Raw genomic sequence first — 21,731 nt, 5'->3', positions numbered from 1 at the left:
GCACCAGGCTTGGAGTCCTTGCAGGTTCAGGACAACAAAGTAGGCAGCGATTGTTGAGTCCTGGCAGGGTTTGGCACCTTTTTCTTCTGGAGTAGGGCTTCAGTTCTAGTGCAGTGGGTCATCTTTGTCCTGGTTTTCTTTGGTCTGATGAATCTGGTGTTCAGATCTTGGGAAGCCATGTACATACTGAATTTAGGGGCTTTGCAACAGGAGACAGGTAATAGCCAATGAACTATCTACTTTTAAGGTGTCTACACCCTCTAGTGACCACTTCCTGTGGAAAGCAACACTAGCCTAGCCCTAATTAGAGGTTTTCTCACCATTTCAAGATGGTGGAATTTCAGGAGAGGGGTTCATCTCACCGGCACTTCCCTAGGGGTGGTGCAGGTTGAGGGGGGACACACATCCTCATCCTCATCTAACTTATTTTCGCCTTTCTTCCAACCAAAAGTGGAGCAGGAAAGGGAACTTGGCCTCCACCACTATCAGAGCGTTCCAGGGTTGGATTTCAAAGGCATCACTGCCTTTGAAGCTTCCCGCCTGGGAAGGCCATCCTGTCCTGGTGAAGGTTTAAAGCACCCCTGCCCAGAGCAGATTTGTCCTCTGAGAGTGCTGGCTTTCACTCGATGAGGTCAGAAACATGTCTGGTGGTTGCATGTTGATTAAAACTGGCCACAAACCCCACTAGTGTTTGCTTAAGTTTTAGGGGACCCTCTAAAAGGGTCTCCTGTGTGAATTTATCAATAAATACAAAACTGGCATAAGTGAGGATTTATAAAGACAAGATGTTTGGTATCAAACATCTTGTAAATCAGTGAAGCCATCATGGAGCTAAAAAAAGAACTTGGGTTGACAAGTATCCAGCCCATGTACTCTTTATGGCTTCTCTGTTTACTTACAGTATCTCCTAATAGACTGGACATTTTAGGGGCATATCTGCTCATGCTGATATGCCCTCACATAGGATATAGTGCACACTGCCTTCAGGGCCGGATTGGGAACCAAAACCTGCCCTGGCAAAGTGCTCGGCCGGCCCCCCAGGGGGTTGGGGTGCGACTGGGCTTTTTGCCAGGGGCGTTTTGGCTGATTTTGTTACAGGGGCCGATATTGCTTATGCTATGCTGCAAAAACGACCCTGGAACATAAACGGCCCCCCAGGGGCCCAAAACCGGCCCCCGCCCTCGCGGCCCACAGGGGAAATAGCCCAGCGCCCGCTACGGCCAGTCCGGCCCTGACTGCCTTATCGCTAAAGCCCTGCAGTAGGGGTGACTTACCTCTACCTCCTGCAGTGTATGGTTGGCATGTCACACAAGGGCGTGTGCCATGTCGGCTCTTCAGATTTTCCTGCACCAAGACATGCAGCCTGTTAGGGTAGAGTGCATAGCCTTGGTGAGGAGGTCCTGGGTCGACACAACGAGTGATGCAGCCCCAGCGGACCCTCCTACGTACCCATGCCCAGGGTACCTGGGTTACCATTTACTAGGGACTTACAGGGGTAGTTTGCCAATCGTGATATAGTGTTTTGGAAATGAGACCTGGCACTGGGGAACTGGTTAGCAGGGCTCTAGAGCACTTACAATTCGAAATCACATCAGGCAAAATGTGGGGGCTAACCATGCAAAAAGAGGTACTTTCCTACGTGACCCCCTCAAATAAAAGAGAATAATACTCACTTTTCCCTGGAGAGTCTTCATCAAAGGCCATTTGCATTGGTTTGGTTAGTTCCAGGTCAGTGTTCCACTGTATGGACCACATTAGCATTTTGAGATTTTCTCCTTGCATTAACAATCTGAGAGGTCTTTTGTCAGTTTGGACAAGCAAGTGAGAACCAAACAGTTTTAGTCTCACCTTCTTCAGGGACCAAACCACAGCAAAGGTTTCCCTCTTTATGGCAATCCAACATTGCTCTCTGGGGAGAAGCCTCCTGCTTGTGAAAGGAACAGTTTGAGCATGGCAATCACCATCTGCCTGGGATAGGCCTGCTCCTATCCTATATTCAGAGGCATCTATCTGTACTATGAACTGCTTGTAGTAAGCTGGAGCTTTTAGAATGGGGGCTGCAAAGCACATTGCTTCTTTTAAGGTGTCAAAGGCCTCTTGACAGCTCACTCTCCAGTTTACATTTTGAGCATTTTCTTAGAGGTTTATTCTGCGAGGGGTGCCGCAATGTACCCATATTCCTGCACAAACCACCTGTGGTACCCAGTCAAGCCAATGAAAGCCCTGACTTGAGTCTAGGTGGTTGGATCTTCACAATCCAGAATGGTCTCCCGAGTATACAACTTTGCCCGGTCCTATCTGGCATTTGCTTGCCTGCTCTCTGCAGAACTTCCAGGACCTTTTGGAGGTGGTTCTGGGAATCCTGCCAGGTTGTGCTAAAGACAGCAATATCTTCAAGATAGGCTGCACTATAGGCTTACAAAAAAGCAAGGACGCTATTCACCAACCTCTGAAAGTTGGCAAGGGTTTTCTTTAAGCTAAGGGGCATTTCGGTGAACAGGATATGCCCATCTGAATAAATGCTGATTTTTCTTTTCCTCCAGGGGCCAGACCTATCTTCCAGGACCCTGATTTGAGATCAAAATTACTCAGATATGTGGCTGCCCTTAATCTGTCAATTAGCTCATCAGTTCTTGGAATTGCATGGCCATCTGTCTTGGTAACTGCATTGAGGCCCCTGTAGTCCACAAAAAAACCTCATTTATTTATTTCCAGCCTGGGAGTGAGGCTTGGGGACTAATATAACTGGGCTGGCCGAAGTGCTCTCTGAGGGGTCAATGACACTTCACTCCAGCATCTTGCTTACCTCAGCTTTGATGCTTTCCTTGACATGATCAAACTGCTTGTATATTTTGTTTTTGAAAGGTAGGTTTTCATCAGTGTGCACATTATGTTCACACCAGTTAGTCTGTCCAGGGGTCAAGGAATAGAGCTCAGCAAACTGGTTTAGGACTTGCCTACAATCAGCCTGCTGTTTGGCAGTGAGGGTATCTGAAAAGACCACTCGTCAACTGAGCCATATTTAGAGTTGTGAGAGAGGAGATCAGGAAATGTCTCACTCTCTACTGCCCGTTCATCATCTGTAACCAGAAGCATGCTTACATCAGCCCTGTCATTGTAGGGTTTAAGACGATTTACATGTATCACCATTTTGGGGTTTCCACATGTGCAATGGTCCACTAAGTAAGTGACCTCCCCCTTCCTCTCAAGGGTAGGGTAGGGGCCAGTCCATTTGTCTTGCAGGGCCCTAGGTGTCACAGTCTCTAAAACTCATACCTTCTGCCCTGGTTGGAACTCCACCATGGCAGCTTTTTGATCATACCAGAGCTTCCTGAGCTCTTGGCTGGCCTCAAGTTTTTTGTTTGCTTTTTTCATGCATTCAGACATCCTCGAACAAAGGTCCAGTACATAATCTTCAATATATTGCTTTGGTTTCTGTCTCTTCCATCCTTCATTGACAAGACCGAAGGGTCCTCTTCCAAGGTGTCCAAACAAAAGTTCTAAGGGGGAAACCCTACTCCCTTTTGTGGTACTTCTCTATAATCAAAAGGCTGGCAAGGGAGCAAGACATCCCATCACTCCTTCTGAGTTTTTCAGGGAGTCCACTAATCATGCCTTTATTGGTATGGTGTAGAGAAACTGTAGGTCACCCCACACTCAGCCCATGTGTTTCAAGTATGCAGACATTAAGTTTGTACCTCTCTGTGATGCTACCTCCTTAGGAAAGTCAAATTAGTAAAATACCAAGGAGTGCCTGGGCCACTGCATGTGCAGTGGGGGTCCTTAGGGGAATTGCCTCAGCGTACCTGGTGGAATGATCCACTACCACCAGAATACATTTATGCCCTTATGCTATTGGAGGGTCAAGGGGACCAACAATGTCAATCCCTACCCTTTCAAAGGGTATCCCAACCACTGAAATTGCAATTAAGAGGGCCTCCAGGTAGCCACCTGTCTTCCCCTAGCCTGACAGGTGGCAATGTAGCTGTAAAACCCCTTTACCACCTGGGACATTCTTGCCCGGTCGAAGTGGTTGCCTAACCAACTCCAGGTTTTTGTCTGGTCAAGATTCCTAGCTAGTCATGGGCCAATGTTAGGAGAAACTCTCAAAACACCTGAGGGTATCTCATCTGTATCTGAGGGGACTGACTCATATCCATCCTCAGTATTATCTTCATTGACCTTACCATCATCCTCAGACTGGGCTACCATGTCTGAGTGATCTTTCTCATACTGTTTTAGAAGATATTCCTTTTTTGGAATTTTGCCTGTTCTGACATCTTAGCCTTTACAGAGGGCCCTGCATCTAGCATAAGTAAGGTAAGGGACCAGGTCGAGCTCCTCAACCTGGCTACTGGTTTCAGGCATTATTTTACTAAAGTTGGGACCTTTTTATAAAGCAAAAAAAAATAACGTCAAACTAAATGCTTTTTCCTAACTAATGTACAGATTTTTACATTTCTAAACAGTTTACTTCGGGGACTTAGCTAAGGCCCTGGCAGTTAATTTTGAAAAATTATTTTGGGGGGAAACAATAAAACTAGCTAAAGACAATTTTTGGATTTACTCATATGGTCAAATATTGACAAAGTGGTTCCAGCAAATGCAAAGTCTTCTATCCCAATGCTGAACCACCAAACTTAGGAAGCTGTCTCTCTATGTAATGTATTAAAAAGAAGTACTTTGTGCAGAGAGACCAGAGAATACCCAAATGTTAGATACACACATGCCCTTTTTGTTCAAAATTGGTAACAGGAGGCTACGGGGCAAACAGGGTAAGCTGGCCTTCAAACAACATCTATAAAACAAGAAGAAGCCACCCTGATTTTAGTGTGTGATCCTTAGTGAAAGTTAAGGCACATTATGCTGATAATTCAGGTGGTGTTGGACATCTCAAAAAAATGTATGGACTGGCCTCACACACCACCAGGTGTCATGCTTCATCATTGGCTGTCTTTATTCAGCACTCCCTATTGTAGGTGTAGGGATGTCCCATGGGGAGGGAGGGGTAGAGGGACCTCTGTAGTCAAACGTACTCCAAGGTGCATCCCTAGCGTTGTTCCTATTGTCCTTCCTCACTGCTCTTCGCGTTGTTCCTACGGTCCTTCCTCGCTGCTCCTGCTGGAGCAGCAAGGAAGGACCATAGGTACAACGCGAGGGACGCACCCTGGAGTAAGTTTGACTACAGGGGTGCCTCTACCCCTCCCTCCCCATGGGACTTCCCTACACCTGCAATAGGGAGTTCTGAATGAAGACCTTGGTAGAGTTGGACTAGAAGCCAGCCTATGCAAGTGGTTTTATCTTTGTCTTTTAGAGACAGGATAGGAGCCCTCTCTCTCACTTACGCCCTGATGAATGCCATGGATCCTCCAGGCCGTAGTGGCAGAAACTTGTTGGCAACACATATGGAGATGGGGTACTAGACCCCCTAGTCTCCACCATTTCTTTAAATATCAAGCACAATCGGCATCATTAAATTTCACGCAGGACTGTGCATCGAGTTTTAGACATCAATCACTCACTTCTTTAGAGCACGGGCCCCCACTTAGTTTTAGAAGTGCCTCCCTGTCTCCAGGTGTAGGCCAGCCTTTTATCAAACGCGTTTTTTAAGGGGCGAGGACCGCTGATGATGAAGCATGACACCTGGTGGTGTGTGGGGTCAGTCCATAAATTTTTTTGAGACGTCCAACACCACCTGAATCATCGGCATAATGTGCCTTAACTTTCACTAAGGATCAGTCACTAAAACCAGGGTAGCTTCTTGTTGTGTTATAAATACCCAAACATTGCACAGAGGTAAAAGCAGATAATTCTAATGCTCTTTTTGTGGTAGTGTGTGTGAGCAGTTTGGCTTATCAGAGGGTACCTCTAAGCATTGAACTCACAGAGTCAATAAATGAGAAACACACACAAGAATAAATCCAAGACCATTTTTTTAAAATAAAGTTGATTTTTATGTATGTCTTAGGACTACAAACACAGTTCTATGGTGAGTACTTTCAGAGTTATGATTTTTTAAAGTTCGTAAAAGATATTAATTTTTAGCACAATTACGCACCATAGGAAACAATGGGGAGAAAGAGGAAAATGCATATAAAAGCAGGCAATGCATTCACGATTTTCACCTTCTCCTTTTAGGTCAATGTTGGGACCAGGTCCAAGGTTCCAGCATGAGAAGTTCAGGAGTGTCCCGGATCAGGCTGGAGCAGACTGCTGAGGGTCTTGGAAACTGGTGCTCAAAGATGAAGGTGGGATACTTGAAAATGCATTGAACCATGGACTTATAGGCAAGTTTGGTGGGTCTCCTTAGAGGGAAGAGGTCATAGGTGCCTGGGGACCACAAGAGCAGAGCTGGTTAGTCAGTGCTGGTGCCAGTTGCAGACCAAACAGGTTTGTTGGGACGCGTGCATCTTTATGGTCCTCGCGGTCAGGAGCAGGCAACTTGGAGAGGTGATCTGGGATAACTGGGCCACTCAGGATGTGGGTCTCAGTTGTCTCGATGTTGCTTGATGGATGCTTGCTTCTGGTACTTTGGAAGTCCAGAGGGGACATTTCTTCTTCGTTTTTACTGTTGGGGCCCAGTACCCTGGGTATTGTAACACTCGGTTCTGGTAGGTCCTGGGGCCTCCAAACATGGTGGAGAGACAGATATGACCCTCCAGACATGTTGTACCTCTTCTTGCTTTGGTGCTGCATCAAGGTCATCGGGGAGCAGCAAGTCTACAAACTGGACTTCACTGGATCGGTGCCTGATGTGTGCAGGGGAGTGATACATTCACTCCAATGGAGCTTCTCAGCAATTTCTCTAAGGCGGTAAGTGCTCCAGGGTTCTTGGAGTCCTTGCAGGGTCAGGACACCACAGTGGGCAGCGATTTTAGAGTCGTTGGTACAGCTGCCAGGATTTGGCACCTTTTTCTTCTGCAGCAGGGCTTAAGTTCTCATTCAGTGGGCTGTCTTTGTCCTGGTCTTTGGTCCAATGGATCTGATGTTCAGGTCTATTCGAGTTGCTTGCACCTGTAAGCAAGGAGGAGTTATGAAACGCATTGGGAGAGGCTTACATTGTCTTGTGTTCCATATGGCAATAAAGAGGTTTGCAACCAATGCATGAGTGCATCTCCTTTCGTCTCGGGGCTTGTGAGACGTTCTGCAAGCATACTTACGGCATCACTCAATGCCGGTTGAGATTGCACCACCTACACAAAGGCGTTGCATTGCCTATATTGATGTAAGGGATGATTGTTTGAGGGCACTCTCTGCCATCGCCGATTTGTGCATTTCAGGGCTCTCTAAAACTTTGGTAGGGCTGATGATGGGACACCTGGACTTCTAAATGTAATAAATATGGGAAGGAAACGTTGTCTAATGACCAATTGGATGGTCGTATTGGAATAACTGGACTACCAGGACCATAATGTACCAGTAAAAATATTATTTTGGGAGTTCAATCAAGGGTCAGAAATTTCAGTAAAATCTGGTGTGAACGATCTGGCTGGCAGTTATGAATGAAGAACTGCTGCTTGAAGCCGTGAACAATATGGAGTTACCAAAACACGTTGGGGAGGCTTACATTGTTTTGTGTTCCATATGGTAATAAAGAAAATTGCAACCAGTGCATGAGTGCATCTCTTTTCTTCTCAGGGATCTGTGAAAAGTTCTGCAAGCCTATATATTGTATAGCCCAATGCTAGTTGAGATTACACCAGCTCCAAGAATGCATTGCATTGCCCGCATTTATTGAAATGATGATTATTTGAGGGCGATGCCTGCCACCGCAAATTTCTGCATTTGAGGCCCCTCTCAGCCTTTGGTAGGGCTGATGATGGGACGTCTGAACTTCTAAATTAATAGATTGGGACAGAAATGTTGCATAATAACACACTGTAAAGTCATATTTGAATAACATGACTACCCGTACCATAATGCACCTGTAATAATTTAGTTATGGGAGCTCAATTAGGGCAAGACATTTCAATAAAATCTGGTGTGAACCTTCTGACAGTTATAATTGATGAACCACCGCTTTTACCCATGAGCAAGGTGGAGTTACCAAAACACCTTTGGAAAGTTCACATTGTTTTGTGTTCCATACAGTAATAAAGATTTCAATCAGTGTATGAGTGCATCTCCTTTCTTCTTGGGGCTCTGTAAGAAGTTCTGCATGCTTACTTACGGCATAGCCTAATGCCAGTTGAGATTGCACCAACTCCAAAATGGTGTTACATCGTCCGCATTGATGGAAGGTATGAATGCTTGAGGGTGCCTTCTGCCACTGCAGATGTCTGCATTTGAGGGATCTCTCAGCCGTAAGTAGGGCTGCGGATGGGACGTCTGGACTACTAAATAAATAGATTGGGACAGTAACGATGTATAATGACCCATTGGACGGTCATTTTAGAATAACTGGATTACCTGGACCTTATGCACTAGTAATAGTCTTACTATGGGAGATCAATAAAGGGCCAGAAATGTTAATATAATCGGGCGCAAACCTTCTGCCGATCATGACTGATTAACTCTTGCTTGTACCCGGGAGCAATGTGGATTTACGTAAAAGAAGGGGGAGGCTTACATTGTTTCGTATGAATTGTATGATGGTCCATCTAATTTCAGTTTATGTTTATGTTTTTCTCTCAACATTATGGTCACCATTTCTTACAGCTAGTATTCCACATGCTTTTTATAATTATACTGAATGGGAATACTGTTAAATGCTACCTAATTTTCCTGACTAAAGCAGTGCAATAAACTTCCTGTCTTGGAATAGCCAAAATGAAGGAATTGAACACACTATGTATTCCCGCTTTTTCACGCTTTGAGAACTGGCAGCAGTTCACACAATACAGTGAGCATACACTAGGTATCATAATATGCAGTGATTCTTACCATTTATCAGACCCAAATTGGAAGGGATGGTTGGTTTGGCCTGTGGACACAAATGGATTTCAATCTAGATTCCTGGGCAACACCATAAGGTTTAAAATCAACAGGCCTGATCAGCAATATCTACAATAAGAACACTCAGGGTGGTGACATCATATAGTGTTGGGAGGTTGTGCCTTGATTGGCTAAAAACCTCAACACTTTCTCAGGTGAAACAAGACTTGTCCCTTCTTTCTGATGACATGGATCTCAGGTGTTTCTTGTTGGGTCCCCAGGAAGCACATCAAAAGCGCTTCTTGAATGCAATATACAACGAGCTGTGGAAAATTACTCAAAAGGAAGCTATGAGAGACTATGCAAGATTTATAGGATTAATTTAGAATAGCCTTTGGCTGTGGTTGACAATGGTATGATCACATTAACATCAAGAATGTATTCACTGGGAAACATAGCATCTTCCGAAATTGACGAAGCATGTACAATAAACGCGGAATTCCTGAAGTGGAGGTTTTTTTCATTTGTGCTTAAGTTTTCTTTTGGAGCTCAACCACCAGCACCAAGACTCTCAGGTGACTTGCCAGTGCATGCAAGACTTCTGACAATACTAGCGATCTCCCGCAAGACTTTGAGCTCACTCGCATGGCTTCTGGTCACAACGGCACCAATCTAGCATTCTTAGAGCCCATCGCAAATGGAGCAGTCGATCAGTTGTTCTGCTTGAGAATGCAGCTGAGAGGCATTTGGAGTAGATTTTCTTCTTAAACTGGTGAATTTGACCACAGCTAGAAATATCATTTTGCGTACGTGGAAGTGACTTGCTGAGTTCTTGCGTTCGCTCACAATATTTTTAGGGCTGTTCACTGGCGCCACAAGATTTGCTAGCCAGCAGCATCCTCATGCAAAATTTTGCAGTCACCATCAAATAATTTGGGTGTGCAAGCGTCTTGGAGAGGATGTTTTCTGCTGTACTGGATCCTGAATGAGCAGGATCTACCGCAGTTGCACTCGGGTAAGAGTCTCTCCTTGACAAGCATCAAAATCTTCCTGGAATGAAGATTTGAAGTGAAAAACTTCCTCGAATTGACATTTGGTGATTTTTTTTGTGCAAGGAGTCTTAAAAAGAAAATTCAACTGGAAGGAAGTGCCCCGAGTCTCCAACTCTCTGTTCCTGTCCAGCAGGCTCCACACAGTGCTTTGTCCCTCTCCTGTTCACTTTTCATTGGGATTTGGAGCTTGAACGATCACTCTCCTTTTCTGCTCAATGTAAAACATTGGATTTAAGGACTTTGTTTTTTGATATCACAAGTAAGTTGAAAAACTGATCTATAAGGGTGTTGTTTGTTTGACTGGGGATATGCCACTGGATTTATTTGTACTTTTATTTGATTTTTAAAATGTATTGTGGTGGGTGGCCTGCAGGTTTAGTTGGGGCCTAGTTTTTATTGTGCATGAAATGTATCTTCTTTTGTAAAGGACACATTTTGCACACTTCAGTACATTTTCTTCTCCTTGTTTGTAATACATTTGCAATATTGATTGATTTAATTTACTATGTGGCCTAGTCTGCCAATGGGCCCTCCAGCCAGTAGGCCCTGTACTATTCATGGATTCACTAAACAACTGTTGCTGTTTTGTCTGTAGAATTTAAATATGATTTATGCCTTCGGTGGCATTAGATTAAAATACAAAAAATGTTTTTTATGGTGCAGCAGGGGTTTTCCCCTGCAAACAGTGTTTAGGTGGGGTAATGCCTTTGGAGGATTTGTGTTGTTGTGAACATTTTCACCCCTGGTAATTTTAGTGTTTGGCATTGCCGAATTAATGCTGTGTTCTCTGTGTTACCATCCCTCTTTTGCCTGGCCACTGTGTGCGTGTATGTGTGTTTTCCCTAGGCCACCATTTGCATTTGTTGTTCATTATTCCATGTGCCCAGCTGCCGTTTTGTATGGTCAGTGTGCACCCTAGGCCTGCATGTGTTTTTTGTTTTCCAGGCCTTCATCTTGTTGTTGTTCGTACCATGTGGCTGGATGGAATTTTGTGTAGCCAGCCAGTGTGCTTTCCTTATAAGCCTGCATTTCTTCTTTGTTTGTGGACATGCCGCCTTGCTGGTTGTTGTGATCATGTGGCTGGCGGCCATTTTGCGTAGCCTGCCAGTGTGTTTTACCATAGACCGGCATGTCTTTTCTCTTTGTGACCATGCCTCCTTGCTGGTTTTTGTTGTTGTCTGACCATGTGGCTGGTGGGCATTTTGTGTAGCCAACTAGTGTGCTTTCCCCATAGGCAAGCATGTCTTCTCTGTTTGTGGCCGAGCCTCCTTGCTGGTTGTTATTGTTCTGACCATGTGGCTGGTGGCCAATTTGTGTAGTCTGTCAGTGTGCATTTGCCATAGGCCTGCATGTCGTCTCTGTTTGTGAGTGACCATACCTCCTCCCTGGTTGTTGTTGTTGTTCTGACCATGTGGCTGGCAGTCATTTTGTGTAACCATCCAGTGTGCTTTTGCCATAGGCCTGCATATCTTCTTTTTGTTCCCCATGCCTCCTTGCTTGCTGTTTGACCATTTGGCTGGTGGCCATTTTGCGTAGGCATCCAGTGTGCTTTTGCCACAGGCCTGCATGTCTTCTCTTTGTTCCCCATGCCTCCTTGCTTGTGTTTGACCATTTGGCTGGTCGCCATTTTGCGTAGGCATCCAGTGTGCTTTTGCCACAGGCCTGCATGTCTTCTTTTTGTTCCCCATGCCTCCTTCCTTTCTGGATTACCATGTGGTCAGTCGGTGGCCATTTTGTGTAGTAACCGGTGTGCTTTTGCCATAGGCCTGCATGTCTTCTCTTTGTTCCCCATGCCTCCTTGCTTGCTGTTTGACCATTTGGCTGGTTGCCATTTTGTGTAGGCATCAATGTTCCCTCTCATTTTTTTCCTCTGTGTGCAGCAGTGGAGGGTCTCTGTGTGCTGCAACCATGGATATGTGTGCCAGGAAACAGACCGCGTGCGTGTGCAGCGCCAAAGGTCACTCCAAACGCTTACATAACGAAGTGAAAAGATGGTGCATTTTCACACATACAGCTCCACGTTAAGGGTCTTAGGGCCGGTTTGCAAATTGGATAAAGACGCCATGACTTGAATTGGTTACACAGGCAAGTACACTTCAGGGTTAGAAAAGCACAAGACTCAACATGTGGTACCATCATAAGATTTTCCTAAATATTCTTAACTGGAGCACTGTTCATTGGGTGGGGAAATGTTGAGAGCCTATACAATATCACATATACACAATAAGTTACAAAATTACATAACATATTTACAATTTGATGTGAAAGCTACTGAGTAATGTTGGGCTATCCCGCCAGAGATAGTTTGTAATACTCTGACATCCACGCAAACATGGACTGTGGGAGAGGGACGTTCAGACAAGTCAAGTGGCATCACTAGATGGGTGACAGGGTTGCTTCTCACGGCGATCCTTGCCATTTTTCCAGTGCTGATAAACTTTATCTAGGTCAACTTTCCCATTCAGGAGGTAGGTCTTTGTCCTCATCAGCATATTCAAATGCATCTGCTCTAGTCTATTCCTCAATTTACTCTTGATAGAATTCATGAGGCTGAATCCTCGATCACAATCTGCACTAGATGCTGAAATGTTGCACAGACATCAACAAGCTGAGAACCACACTATACTGAGCAGCATTGCATACAGTGAAATTCACCATGTCTTGAAAGGTGGTAAATAAACCACCCTTTACATTTTCTGCCTCCACATATTTATAGTCTCTGTATTGTTGAACAACATCTTCTGGTGTTTCACAATCACCCAGGACCAAGACATTTTTATACTTTTCAACAAGTCTTTCTACATTCTCAGTCCCAAAATCAAAATGTGATTGTGTTGCTATTACCTGGATTTCAAAACTTGCCCATTCTTTCAGTTCATCCTCAGGGAACCTTTTTTGCATGTGCTCACAAAGAAGGGAAACATAAGACAAAATAGGCCCACTGTCAAACTCTTGCCTTTCCTTGTACAACACCATCATATCTCTTACATTGCTGCTCCAAAAGACAGTGTCCCCCAAATACTGTTCCTTAATTTGGCCAATCTTTACTCTTGCATACTGTACAGCGTCAACAGTAGTCAAAGAACTTTTTTGGAACAGTTAGCACAAAGATGCAAATTCACTCAGAATGTCATTAAGTGCTGCAAGGGAAATATGGTAGTTTGAGTCAGATAGCTTTTTGTAACAATATTTAGCAACTGGATCATTCTCTTCAACTTTCTCATGTTCAAAGTACTTAAGAACAGCCTGGTAATTCCGAATTAGTGCACCAACTGCAAAATGCCTTGAAAACCACCGGACTTCATTCAATGGTCGAAAAGAGACCACTTCACAATCAGTGACCAATGCCATTTCATCCAGCTTGTACTTCCTTGCAGGAGATCAGGAGAACACAGTGTAGACAGTCCTCAATAATGTCTCCATCTCTTTAATCATTGGAACCCTCTTCCAGGCATCATCAACTCCCAAATCTTCTCGATGAGCGACACAATGCTCCTCAACTAGATGGGGAATGGATTGTTTAAGGCGAGTAGCAACACCATTATTTTTACCCAGCATCACAGACGCACCATCGGATGTGAACATGACCATTTTCATGAGGTCCAGTTCATTGACAGTTTAGAATTCCTTCACAGCAGTAGTGATAGCCTCAGCATTACAACTAGTCAGCTTCACTATGCCCCCAAACAGTGTTTTGTGCTATGTTGAGGTTACAGGTCGGAACTTGAAGTACAGAATGAGCATTTTTGTAACAGAAATATCTGTGCTCTCTTCAATTATCTATTTGTGATACAAAGCATTACGAAGTTCTGCCATACCTTGAAAGTGTATCACGCTATTGATGGCCTCAAGGAACTCAAAGGCATAGTTCTTGCTCCTCCAGCTGCCTGGTATCTTCACATACAAAGCTAGGTGATCATGGGTGTCTTGTACAGATAACATTGAAGTATTCATCTTGACTGCCAGCAACACATTGTTGATGAGAATCTTTATCTCCTCAGGCAGGGATCTTTGTCGTTCAACTACTTCCATTATATTTGCTTTGTCAGTGGCAGTTTCTGTCAGCATTGCCCGCACTCCAAAACAAAACCTGGCAGCAGCACTTCTGTTTCTCAATATCACCATGGCAGACTCGTGAACTTTGCTAATTAGATGGCATTTCAGGTAATCCAGTTTCGAGCCATCACTCCATTTCTTCCCTGTAGAAAAGTCCCCAACATTCTTGGCTTCATCACATGCTTTGCAAATCAAGCCCAAGTCTGGACTGTATTGAAATAGTTCCCCAAGTTGCACGCGAACCTTGCTTCGTGATTTCTGTGTCTCAGCCTCCACAATTTCTTTCATCCACTCTTCCTTGAATACAAGGCAACATTTCTTCCTTTGTGGTGAAGCATCACACTCTGCAGAATGTACAGCTTTGCGCTTGAGCATATTTGTGATAACTGGGTTTACCCTGCTATGCCACAAAGTCTGCAAAATAAACGAACTTGGCTAAAGTTGATGCCTATGCTCATGATTACAATCTGTAACATAATACTGAGGCATCACCGGCAAAACGTAGAGTGTAATTACCTGGATTTTTCTGTCCACTGCCCTGCCTTTTCAAACTTAAATGTAGCACTGTTCGTAGAGCCTACAATAGAAGTAAAGATTGTTACAGCACATTGTGAATTTGTGATACAGCAATATACCATGTGCACCATAAGGGAACTTTACCAAACAATTACCTGTTGTGCTTGTACTCACGTATGCCCGTTCAAATGTGTGGGGTACTGTCTGTGAAACCTACAACAGAAGAAAAAATGGGTAAGGTATGTTGTACTACAATGTACAAGATGCACCACAGTTTAACTCTACCAAACAATTACCTGCTATGCTTGTACTCACTTATGCCCGTTCAAATGTGTGGGGTACTGTCTGCGAAACCTACAACAGAAGAAAATATGGGTAAGGTATGTTATACTACAATGTACAAGATGCACCACAGTTTAACTCTACCAAACAATTACCTGCTCTGCTTGTACTCACGTATGCCCATTCAAATGTGTGGGGTACTGTCTGCGAAACCTACAACAGAAGAAAATATGGGTAAGGTATGTTGTACTACAATGTACAAGATGCACCACAGTTTAACTCTACCAAACAATTACCTGCTCTGCTTGTACTCACGTATGCCCATTCAAATGTGTGGGGTACTGTCTGCGAAACCTACAACAGAAGAAAACATGGGTAAGGTATGTTGTTATACTACAATACACAAGATGCACCACAGTTTAACTCTACTTAACAATTACCTGCTCTGCTAGTACTCATGTATGCCTGTTCAAATGTGTGGGATACTGTCTGCGAAACCTACAACAGAAGAAAACATGGGTAAGGTATGTTGTTATACTACAATACACAAGATGCACCACAGTTTAACTCTACCAAACAATTACCTGTTTGTTCTGCCTGTACTCACGTCTGCCTGTACAACTGTATTTGTAGCACAGTCTCACAAACCTGCAAAAGAAAAGGGGTGCAGATTGTGAATCTATTTACCCAGCACCCCCCAAATCCAATGTGGAACATAAACAGAATTTCCTTGTCTTTGTGGGTACTCACGCCTGACCATTCAAATCCAAATACCTTACAGACTGCAAACCTGCAATTGAAGACAAGATGGTTAGCAAAGGCTCTAAGAGTTACAAACAATGAATGGGACTGCCCCAGATACTCCAATAGGAAAAACGGCCAAATAGTTACCTGGGATTCCAGTTTAGGCAAATAGGCACGTGCCCCTGTGCCTCATTATTAGCATCCATTAGGCTAAACTTATCTGAACCTCCCCACACAATCCAGCCACTCTCCTGCATTTTCTTTACCTTTTGCCATGTCAATGTTTTAACCGATACGCGTCCCATTCACACACATTTGTATGTAATCACATTTACAATAGACCATGGGTACTCGCAAATATTTTTCCAAGGGCCACAAATATTTGGTTGTGGTGTGACAGAGGGCCGCACCGATGCGTGCAGGGTAGTGGTCAGGGACTTGGGAGGTGTTAAGGTGGACTTGGAGAAGTATGTACATTTAGTGGCTGAACAATGTGGCACCAGAAAATCTGGGCTCAATACTGACTTCTCCACTTCACTTTGGCTGGATAACTCTGGAGATTGATGGACCAGCTGCAGAGAGATCTGATTTTTGTCTAGTGGAAGTTTTGACTTATTATAAAGTAGCGGAGGAGGTCAAAATGCCTGATGCAAAGCAGGTGAACCATGCACATCACAAATTGCATGCAATGTAAATAGATCACTGCATTACTGCTCTGTCAGAGAGCCCCTTTTGTTACTTGCAGTTTATAATTTTAAATCCTAATATAGAAAAGTGAGCTATTAACTATCAAAGAGCTGCATGCAAACTGCAAGGTATAGATTAGAGCATTATGAATTTCTCCTCCAGTCTTTCATTATCCTAATGCTGCAAAAATGTTTAACTTGGGTACAAATCGATTCTTATTTTTAAAGCCAACCCCCAACCAAGATGTTACATTTTAAATTCTCAGAGTGTGCTTTTTCAGACCAAGAACGTTTAAACTATACTGTCTACCAGTATGGATGCCTTGTGACTCCTACAACTTGTAGTCCTCTGTCTGATCTAACATTTCCTATACATTGATTTACACACTATGATTCAGTGTCTCTGTGTATTGTGCATGCAATGTAAAGTGGGGATAGGTAGATTGGGGTGGTGTGGGGTAGATTTGGTGCATTGGAGTGTAATAGATTGGGGTGGAGTGGGGTAGAGTAGTGTGGGGTAAGTGGTGTGGAGGGGAGTGGAGTGTCACGGCATATTGTGGAGTGCCTTGGCGTGAAGTAGCATGTTGTACAGTGGAGTGGCGTAGAAGAGTGGAAGGGCATAGAGCGAAGTGGAGTGGTGTATGCATGGTGTGGTAGCGCACTACCATTACAGACAACACATTTTCAAATGAAATGAGCTTTACATTTATACCAAAATGGGGTAAAACTCCACACAAGCAATAATGTGTGCATAAGTCATCACCTAGTGTATTGATGTGTTTTTATCATATTCAAATATTTGTTTCCAGCACACTTTAGAATTAAAAAAAAAATTGCTACATTTGTACCTATATTAATCTCTTTTGAAAAATCAGCACATTTTATTTTTTTATGTGCTAGGCATCATGTCAGCATACACGTGTTAATTTGAGTGTGGATTAATATTCTGCACACTGTTAACAATCCTCAATTCTGATTGATATACATAGCTTCTCCACACACAGAATTTTCCAATTAGCCCGTTACTGGAGTTACTGCCTAATTGTGAATTCCAAGGGGCAGCGAGGGAACAAAGTGTTCAGCAGCAACAGTTGTGGCTAATTCGTTCAACCATAGTCTCAATATATTTGCAGTATTCCGAGACCTTATGAATGAATTGTTTTAGTTGAACCTGAATATAAAACATGGTACCATTGATATAATGGTATCGCAAATGCTGTGATTGGTGGCTAACTCACAGGTGATTTGACTGAATCTTGAGGAAGACCAACGTGCATTTTTCACTGCTGTAATATATGTTCACATCTTCCTAAATGCCTAGTTTTGTTACTCTATTAGAACTATATATCAAACATTTACCTATCACTGATCTGTTGATGTTATAACAGCTTGGACACATACATGCAAATCGAAGTTCGGGATTCCCTGGCAGATTTTACAGTAATTCCAAAATTGGCAGTATGTTTTGAAAGAATACATATCTTGTCATTTGATATGAGAAATGTAAAATCTAACCAAACCCTTCAGTATGCAGTGAATAATACCTATAAAACAAGTCCGTAGCTGTTGTATTTTTGTAATCAAAAGACAATATGAGTCTATTCACTTTGGGTTCAGGGTGATAATGAAACTCACTCAGAAGCTAAGACCAGAGGAATGCTCCTCTTGAAATTTGCTAAAACTCAAGGGAAGAACAGCAGTATGATAAAATCAGTGGTGGCTGGTGAAGTCTGAAAGTAGTGAGGCGCAAAAAGTGAAACCATAAATTTACTAGAGCGGGCGATATGACTATCATATAGAGGGTTTGGGAGGGTAAAGGAGGTACTACAACAAGTGGGGAAACCATAATTACAACTCTGGTCTCGTAATTTAGCAGGTGGCCATATTATATAGCATTGAGGAGAAATGTCATGTACTTTGAAATAAAGCTGCATACTTAATAAATAGCAGGTCGCTTCTGTGCTGTGTTCTCGAAGCTCCTCTTTGTTGGAAATTTATAGCACACCATGCCTCTAGGTGCCTCTTGCCTAATCATTCGTGCCCAGTTTACATACTGGAACTCATTTTATAAATCTACATATTATTGGCAAGTATGGACACTGAAAGGTGGCGAACATTCCGGAAGATGATGTGTTCAGGTCCTTAAATGCATACTGAGGGAGTACAAGTGAGTTCACAGAGTGTTAAATGTGTAATCTGAGTTTGCAGTGTACGGTATAGGATCGTTGAAGCAGCTTATGTGTAGTATTGCTTGTGTGAGTGGCCGATATTCACTGAGCTACACAAGGCATTACTGAAGTGGCAAAGCAATATTTTTAAATCAGGAATCACGACCCTTGACCTTTGGCCACAGAGCGTGGAAACCATTAATTAAATAGAGAAAAAGTTAAACTCCCGGCACACTTTAATCTGTGGTGCTTAAGTTGTTTACTATCGATTACTGATAATTCTGCACAGGTACACATCAAGACTCGTCTCCCTCTGTGCAGAATTCCCTCGTGACATATGATGCCTTTCCAGAAATTTGCTAGGATAGACACTGATAACCAGACTATTCTGGCAAATATGGGATGGTCTTGTCACCTACACGAAGACCATGTCAATCTATTGAACATGAGTCATGTTGGAAAATAAGTCTATTACACTTATTTGGTACATCTGCCGTTTTGTGAAGCCATGCTCTAGTGCAGCCTGCAACCGAGTGGCTGCAATTCAGTGACTATACTACATGTATACGACTCTCTTTGGTTGTTCCATCATTTTACTACCGCTAAGGTTATGTTTATAAGACTGTTTTTGGCATTCACGTCCTTTTTTGTGAATTCAGGTAACATATGTTCTTATCTCGTCCTCCTGCAGTACATTTTTTTGCAGGGAGTGATATAAAAGTGAACTTGTGGACAGTGCAGCCTAAGCTCTCTATCCCAGGATGTGTTCCATCTCTTTCTTTTGATTTACTCAGACAAGTCTCAACCTATTCTGGCAACAGGACAGATGAATGCAGCGTCCTTGAACATGCCCGGGCACTTCTGATGCCAGGCAGGTGACCCTCCACTATCCCCTCTCCGTCGTCAAAACATAAACCCTACCGCCTCCTCCAAGACTTAGGCCCCTATTCAAAACTGTTACGTCCAAGGACTGTCCCTCTCGCTGCAGCTTCCTCTACCCAGACCAGCTGCCTATACCAATAGTCCTTGCTATATTGTTCTTTTAGTAAAGCGAGGCTTCAGGGGAGATTGTGTGCTTTTATTTAAGTATCCATGTTAATTGCAGCCCCTTCACGAGCTGCGATTAACATGGATACATAAACAAAAGCATTCAATCTGTCCCGCAGCCTCGCGTTACTACCAAAACAATACAGCAAGTCTGCAAACAAGGCAGATTAGCCTAAAAAACACATGCCGTGTTTCAAAGTTTGCTGTATTGTTTTGTTAGTAAAGCGAGGCTGCGGGGGAGATTGAGTGCTTTTATTTAAGTATTCATGTTAATCGCAGCTCATGGAGGGGCTGCAATTAACATGAATACTTAAATAAACGCACACAATCTCCCCCGCAGCCTTGCTTTACTAAATGAACAATACAGCAAACAAACAGTGCGTGCACCTGAGGGCATTTCAAAAGCACACGCAGCAGAAACAAAAGAAATACAAGTGGGCACATTACAACACTTACCTCCACTCCCGAATGATCACTTTCGCCGCCGTCATCTGTAATCTGGAAATGCCCGTTTTTCGCGCCGCGCGCCTTTTAAAAGCGGCGGCACGAATACTATCGCAGGATGTGCGTGCTCAACACATGGGACTGCGCGCTCTGGGGTTGAGAAGTGCGCGCGGGCGTGCGCCTTGTTGGGAACAGTGGTAGGCATCCAGTGTGCTTTTGCCACAGGCTTGTATGTCTTCTTTGTTTGCGACCATGCCTCCTTGCTGGTTGTTGTTGTTGTCCGACCATGTGATTGGCAGCCATTTTGTGTAGCCAGCCAGTGTGCTTTCCCCATAGTCCCGCACATATCTTCTTTTTGTTCCCCATGCCTCCTTCCTTTCTGTTTCACCATGTGGTCAGTCAGTGGCCATTTTGTGTAGGTAGACAGTGTGCTTTTGCCATAGGTCTGCATGTCTTCTCTTTGTTCCCAATGCCTTTTTGTTTTGTGTTGTTGTTCTTAAAGACCATGTGGCAATGGCAGGCAGCCATTTTGTGTGTTACAGCCAGTGTGGTCCTTTGCAATATGCTCGCATGGATGGTTGAACAAGAGATAGTAGTTTAATAAATTATAATGAATGCTATGCTTGAGTCTGTAGTTGAACGACAACTGACCCAAGAGGAACACTACAAACGCTCTGATGAAGATTTTGTACATTTGATAAAACACAAACTTATCACCTTGATAAGTTCTGGAGAAGAGGAAGGTTGGCTGTCTAAAAAAGAAGCCCAATATTTGATCAATGAAAATCCAAGGACACCAATAATATATGTCCTCCCAAAAGTTCACAAAGATCTCCAGAATCCTCCCGGAAGACCAATTATCTCATTAGTGAATTCCATCCTTGAAAGACCTGCCAAGTATGTTAATACCTTTTTACAACCTCTAGTTGGGGATACCATCAGTTACATTAAAGATACAATGCAAGCTATTACCCCCCTGGAAGGTCAACCTTTTGGAGAACAAGAAGAATATCTGGTTACGCTTGACATTGTCAGCTTGTATACGAACATCCCGCAAGAAGCAGGCTTGGAGGCTATCGAGTTCTTTTTGGAAAAACACGTATGTCCCCACAATGTTCCAACTTCCTTCCTACGACAAATGGCGGAAATATGTTTAAAATCTAACTTTTTTACCTTTAATGGATCCCAATTTGTTCAAATAAAAGGAGCAGCAATGGGATGTCCATTCGCTACGAAAATGGCCATAATGTTTATGGGACTATTTGAGGACAGGTGGATTTATGCCAACAATCCATATGACGGCCACATTAAAATGTGGTACCGTTACATTGATGACGTTTTTATGCTATGGCGAGGCTCGAAAGAACAACTCTTGGAATTCCTCAACTGGGTCAACAGCAGGAATAGAGATATCCAATTCACGGCCAACTGTAACAAAATTTAGATGAACTTTCTAGATCTAATGATCAAACATGAAGGAGGAAGTCTATACACGACTCTGTACAAGAAAAAAACTGACAGGAATATCATACTCCATTTTTCCAGTTTTCATCAACGTAATCTCCGTGAAAACTTGCCCTTCAGTCAGTTTCTGAGAATAAAATGAAACTGCATGAAGAAGGAGGACTACTTCGAAAATGCCAAGGTACTTATGGGGAAGTTGGCCGAGAGGAATCATCCAAGGAAACTCCTGAAGAGGGCCATGAAGAGAGCATGGTGCATCCCAAGGGAAACACTCTTGGTACCCAAAGCATGAGAGGATGATTTACCACTGTATGTGTTACCACATTTTCAGGTTGTACCAACGACATGAAGAAAATAATACAAAAGAACTGGTCCACTGTATAAGCCTTGGAAACACT

General features: G+C 43.4%; 1 pseudogene; it reads right to left on the bottom strand.

Moving 5' to 3' along the window:
* Positions 1 to 6,874: 6,874 nt before the first annotated feature.
* Positions 6,875 to 14,357, bottom strand: LOC146861607 (E3 SUMO-protein ligase KIAA1586-like; annotated as a pseudogene).
* Positions 14,358 to 21,731: the final 7,374 nt, after the last annotated feature.

The sequence above is a fragment of the Triturus cristatus genome, chromosome 3_1 (assembly GCF_964204655.1).
Source record: "Triturus cristatus chromosome 3_1, aTriCri1.1, whole genome shotgun sequence".
Classification (NCBI taxonomy): domain Eukaryota; kingdom Metazoa; phylum Chordata; class Amphibia; order Caudata; family Salamandridae; genus Triturus; species Triturus cristatus.
The sequence above is the reverse complement of the archived record's forward strand: the minus strand, read 5'-3'. Positions and strand labels throughout refer to the sequence as shown.